Raw genomic sequence first — 6,835 nt, 5'->3', positions numbered from 1 at the left:
CTATGAAACCTTTGTATTACATCTACTCCATTATTGTATTTTTAATCACAATATATATTTATTTTTCAATTATAAATGTCGCTAAACACTATTTATGAACTATAGTTCATCCTTCAGCCTATCTGTTTATTGACGTGAACTCTAACTCCACATGACGTCTGCTGAATGTAATCCAGGCCTTCACCGCATTTCACCTCCAATCCAACTTCATCCCTTTTGCCCAGCCACAAGGCAGCAACCCAAACCTCTCTATTCTTCCTTTAATGGTTCCGAGTTATTCGAATGGATATAAATGTTTTTTCCGCACCGTTGAGCATGGTGGAAAGCGCTGATGGAAATGGTTTTCAAAAGAGACGTTCCTCTTGCTGCCTCTGGTGAAACTCGCTGTGCTCTCGACTATCTTTCATCAGCTGCATGCCGGTCAGTCAGAACAGCCATTGGAGGTCACGTACATCTTTATACACAGGGCTGTACCAAAGAGCACCTTCTGCACCTTGCAGTGCATTGTGGGGCTGACCTCGTTACCAGTTCTACAAATATGGCCCGTGATAGCTCTGCTGAGAGGTGGAAATGGCTTCTGTTACATTAGTATCATAAGTTTGCTTGTGCCCTTTTTTTTCACCTGCCACTGAATAAAGCCTCTGGGACCGGGGGAATGTTGCATTGTGGGAAGTAGAAATCGACATGGCAAATATCACCACTCAATCCAGGACTGTGCTTATTCATACTTAAACAATACATAACTTAAACAATACAGCACAAAGCAGGGAGATTAAGGCACTTTAGTTCACAAGTCAAACAGATTGTTCTCAGCTCCCGCAGGCCGGCCTCAAATGGTCCATGTCCTCTCTCCGACAGCACTCAAATATTGTCACCATGGATTGTTTGTTGTTGAGTTAAGACTCTGAAGTATGCAGACTTGCCAACATTAATGTGTTTTAATGCTTTTATTATTTATGTTTTCCATGAAGCCCAACTGAAGCGTTGTATTGCATCTCTTAAACTGCAACTGTCGTCCTAATTGAGAATTAAAAAGTTAAAAACAGAGAATTTGGCAAACGACAGTCTAGACTACCCGCTGGACCTGATACAAATAAATGTATATGAATCGTGTGCTGTGCATGCACGGCTCAGCAAAAAGATGATGTTCCAGTCTTATCGAAGGTTTGCTGCCAGAGGTATAAAGAAGTGGATTCACTTCACAACGTTGGCTCTTCTGAAGTCACATTAAAAAACGCTCTTGTGAAAAATCTTCACCAAAAACACAACAAATCTTTCTTTTTGCACAAAAAGCCGAGAACACTGAAATTGATTCATGTGTTTGCGGTCAGTGTCGCGTTGCTCGTGAACGCCTCTCCCACTCAGCTGCATTCACACACAGCAACGAGGCAGGCTGCTGCCTTCGCTTCATCTCCTGCTGATTTCCGCAGCTTATCAACATGCTCAATATTTGCTGCATAATTTCAAGAGGCACATTGTTGCCTTCCACAGACTCGAGCGAGCAGGATCGAAAGGCTGCGCTCTGGCCCAGTGACCAGGTTTGTGCTTTGTGGAGCCGATGGAAGAGACACATTATCGACATGTTTTATAAATGGAATCACACACTGCGAGAGAAGTGACAGTGTGATGATGCAAAGACAAAGTTTTGCTCTGGATCTTGCACGGCGAAAATCATTTCATATTTCTGACATATTTGATGTTTGCAGCTATGCTTCTTCTTTTTTTCTCCAGAGACACACTCTATCCTGAGGGACAAAGACTGCACTTTAAAATGAGTATTGTTATATTAGACAAGTGCAAATCAAGAGATATGTGGAGAAACGTAACTCAAGTACTGTACTTACACTAAGTAGGCTACAGATTTCTGAGCTAAATTGAAGTGTTCCTTCTTTACTCTTCATGCCAGGGATAAATATGACTTTTTACTATTGGTGCATTTATGATGCAATAACGTTCTGTGAAAAAGAAATAAGAAGTTATTTCAGTCTGTAATTTAGTCCTTATTTTCTTTAAAAGGTGAGCATGTCTGCCAGTGCAGTGTGCATATCTTAAATAAAACCAGTGCAGTTACACTTTATTAAATCAAGTTTCATTTTTGTTATAATTTCGGTACAGAAAAACGGCCTTCCTCCCCCTTGTTTCAACTAACTGTTTGAATTATTTATTTTTATTTTTCATTTTTATTTATTTAACCAGGAAAAGCCTCATTGAGATAAAAAATGTACAAGTGTCCTGGCCAAGACAGCAGTAGCACATTAAACAAAGTTTCAGACATACGACATAACAAATAAAAATAAAATATTTCAGCATGAGTAAAACCCAAACAAATATTCTTACAGTCAACAAAACCGGAAGTGGACATCCTTCTCCCAGTGCAACCAGAGCTACAGTGGAAAAGATTGAAAGGCCAGTGTAGAAACCAGTTCAAACAGTTTGAACACGTTTCTCTTTCTCAGTCGAGTTATGGGGGATGGACATAAACAGAAGGGGGGAGGGGACACACGCTCAAACATCCTCTTTGGAACAGACTAAGACATAGAGACCCAGACTGAAGGATATCTATGGAACTAGACACAGAAACTAGAGGACCATCTTGAACATGGTCTAGTTTGCAGGTCATTAAATTTGACAGTTAATGTTTAAACATAAATCCATGAAAACACTCATGCTACACACACTAATTATAGTTGAGGAGGACAATAATAAACCAGGAGTTTTGAATGTATTCTTACACAGTAACTATTAGTAAACTTAAATAATTATTGCATTATATTCATGATACAAATGTTCAAACACAATCTTTAAAAAGGTATATAATAATAACAAAAACACTACTGTGGTTCAAACCAGCTCGGACAAGTGAGTAGCTTGATTTTGTAGTCAGAAGTGGTATTCTACTTGCCCCGGCCAAGTGGCCACTTCTTATTGTGGAGCCCTGCTTCGTTGCCCTGGTTCATTCGGAGCCACTCCTTTGTAAAGTGTGCAGCACACAGAAATATCCCCACTGAGCAGGAACCCTGATCAGATGGTAACAGTTCCTCTGCTGCCGCATTGAGAACAAAGTCCTTCCTGGCTCCTCACCTGCATGTCCCACTGCCGAGAGCTGGATCTGGGTCTCTGTTGTGGGAGGTGATGGTTCTTCCTTCTGCACACCCCATCATTTTGTCAGAGGAAATCTCTTCCCTCCTCATGCAGTAAATTACCACATGTAGATTTCACAGAGGCTGCGGTGATAAATACGCTGTAACATGATAGCTCGGTGTACTCTTCTCAGAACGGACTATGATGTAAAGATGACGGTTCTGGCCACTACGTAGTCCATTCATTCCTGATAACAGACCACTCGTAGGGCATGATCCCACATGGTCACTTCTCAAAGAACAACAAAAAAGAAGTCAGTTATTTTCTATTATCATGCATTTTGCATTCCAAAGTAAAAAATAGTTTCCAATCCATTCATTCCGTTTCCATGGTAACCCTGAAGATGTGCTCATACCTGAAATATGTCTTACCGTCCCATAAGGTTCTTCTGTCAACTTTTTCGCTCCCAATCTCGACAGTCTGGCACTAAATGCCACGCTCCTATTTATTTTTGCTCGCTGACAGGATGATGTATGTGTCATTAGGACACAACTACGCAATTAAACAGTGTCAAATTAGACAGACAATAACAATGGGAGGCGCGTGGGAGCAAAACACTCTACATGCTGGTCCATTACCCCTCCCTCATCCATGCTCCAGCTCAGAGCCACTTACCTAAGCTGTTGCTAAGCTACAAAAGCTATGAAAGCAGGGGTGGCAGAGGCAGTAGGGAGCAATGTAAAGTGTCTTAATGCAAAGATAAGAAAAGATCAATGTAAAGCTGAACCAAACGTATGCAGAAATGTAAAAAGAACGAGACCTGTGAGGGATAATTATAGTGATATTTTCACCAAGCTACCGCAGAATACTGAGCACGTGCTGGCTCTGGAGCCCTTTCATGCAGACGTCGCGGTCACGTCATGGTGTGAGCTCGAGGCAAAACAAAGGAAAGACTCATCCAAAATGTCATCTCGCTGTTTCGTTGGGTGATTCAAGGCTCTAGAGCTACAATATCAGAGAAGCATTTCAGAAATGATAGTTTAGCTTGGCCCTTCGCCACCACGGCTTCTGCAGCACAGCAGTGATGTCACCGCTCACGCCAACACATCCTCACACTAATGCACAAAATCGAACACAGCTTAGTTACAGCTTGCCCTATGATGATGAGCTGTAGGTGCAAGCTAAAAGAGCATGGTTGTTAGTTTGACTGACTAACAAGTCACCTGACTATTTTTCATTTTGCACGGGACACAGACAGGAGTCTCCTGGGTGCAAGTCCTGGGCTGCGGTCGAATAGTCAAAAAATGACCTCCTAACATCTATTTCTAACCACTTATCCTAAACCTCTAGAAAACGTCACTGGGTCAAGGAAAATGGAAAGGAGAATTAGGGAAAGACCACGCAGTGTTTAGAGGATCCGACTCCACTTTCACTAAACTACGTAGTTATGAGGCGACAGCAGGCGGATGTTAGTGACGTCAGTCTGAAACTACAATTTTCAGGAGATGGACTACAAAAAATATCCTCTTAGATCCTGCTCTGCACTGGCTCCCTGTAAAATCAAGAATCACATTTAAAAATTCTTCTCCTCACCTACAAAGCCTTGATTGGTGATGCACCATCATATCTTAAGGAGCTTGTAGTACCATATTGCCCCACTAGAGAGCTGCGCTCACTAAATGCGGGGCTACTTGTGGTTCCTAGAGTCCTAAAAAGTAGGATGGGAGCCAGAGCCTTCAGTTATCAAGCTCCTCTTTTATGGAACCAGCTTCCACTTTCAGTCCAGGAGGCAGACACAGTCACCTCATTTAAGAGTAGACTTAAGACTTTCCTGTTTGATAGTGCTTATAGTTAGGGCTGAATCAGGTTTGCCCTGGTCCAGCCCCTAGATATGCTGCTATAGGCTTATAGGCTGCTGGGGGATGTTTTAGGATACACTGAGCACCTCTCTCCTCTTCTCTCTCTCCTTATGGATGAATTTACATCTCTCCATTGCACCTTATTAACTCTGCTTCCTCCCCGGAGTCTTTGTGACTTCACTTCTCATAGGGTCCATTGGACCTGGAGGTGTCTGATGCCTGGTGAGCCAGCCTCATGCAGACGACATAAACAATCGGGTTCAAAGTATTACTTTATTAACAACATAAACAACCTGGTTCAACTACTTTATTAACGAGGTTGGAATATAAATATAAACAATCGGGTTCAAAGTATTACTTTATTAACAACATAAACAACCTGGTTCAACTACTTTATTAACGAGGTTGGAATATAAATGAAAGGAGAATATAAAAGTGAAATCAAGTACAAAGCTACTAAACTGTCTCATTGTTCAGTTTCAAACATGCTGAATTAAATACGATCTCTCACTAACAATGTCTCGTATCACTCTTTGTTGTTATGTTCATATGCAGATTATAATCTGATCATGAGAATATGCAGACAATAGTTTATGAAACACCTTATTTACATGATCTGCGCTTGTCGGTCATGGACGCCGAATGGCGCGTCACTTTAAAGTGGTCATTGTACATGTTGAAAATGTTAAATGACGGTAGTAGTATTGTCATTCACAATAAGGTTATGATCATGTCTTTTTTACTGCTCCATCTATCAGCTGCAGACATCTTCTGCTGCATCCATCACACACTGTCTTTGCAATGACCTGTGAGGATCAAATTAGAGTGTAACTTTGTCATCTTAGATGTTGGACGACTGCTCCATATATAACACATTTTGACAGCCATTGTATAGCATCATATTTCTAGAGAAATGACTCAACTTATTAATTTCATTTTCATTTTCTAAACTGTCTACAGCCATTATCCAAACTGAGTCCATGTCATATGTTTTCATAGGCAGATGAATGGACATTGCAACTCCCAATACATTCCATTGAAAGCAGCATTGGCTTGTCCATATCAGCAGGTGTGCTCCAAATGGAAAAACCACAGGCTAAGATTTCCCATCTCCACTGTAACGTTGAGCATCTCCAAGGCAGTGAAAAAAAAGCCACTTTTCTGTATGACCATTCTCAAAGAGGACATTTAGGACTAGTGGGGGTTCCGGGGCAGCAATCACAGATATGACTGTCGCCATTGTGAATGAAATAGGTATCTATTAAGTCTGAACTGATGGAAAGAAACAATCTTTTCATCAAATCCATGAGGAGAAAACAGATAATATTTAAGGCTTGGGGCATCAAAATGAGATGAGGTGTCTTATAGAAAACATGTTCTATTTCCAGTGATTGAGCACATCAATACTGCAGGCAAGGAATACCCAGACAGCTTTTAATTAGATTATGTAGCATAATACACAATAATACGTGCTAAAACCAACCAGACCCCAATAGTGTTACAATGTACATAGTAGAAGTACGCTTAATATCAATTAGTATAAAGTTATTTGAAAGAAATGGTTTCCATTCACTTATTGTATGCACAATTGGAAGTATGACATGAGACAAGCTGGAAGGAAATGACAATGGACACAAATAAGTAGAAAAATAAGTTGAAGGTGTTTTCTTGCCTTTTCTGAAAAAGAGTTGATGCGCTAAACGGATCTTGAAGAACGCCTTTGAATACATTCTGACATGGCGAACATTTACATAGCGTGACTCATTCTGTTATATGCTGTCTTTTGGATATATATTTATATTACCTCGGTCTCCAGACCGCATGAAACATGGCCAATACTAGAACAATTAAAACCTAAACAAATCATTAAAGACTTTGCTCCATTTTTCTCTCGT

The sequence above is a fragment of the Cyclopterus lumpus genome, chromosome 14, assembly GCF_009769545.1.
Source record: "Cyclopterus lumpus isolate fCycLum1 chromosome 14, fCycLum1.pri, whole genome shotgun sequence".
NCBI lineage: Eukaryota > Metazoa > Chordata > Actinopteri > Perciformes > Cyclopteridae > Cyclopterus > Cyclopterus lumpus.
This window is presented reverse-complemented; position numbering follows the sequence as displayed.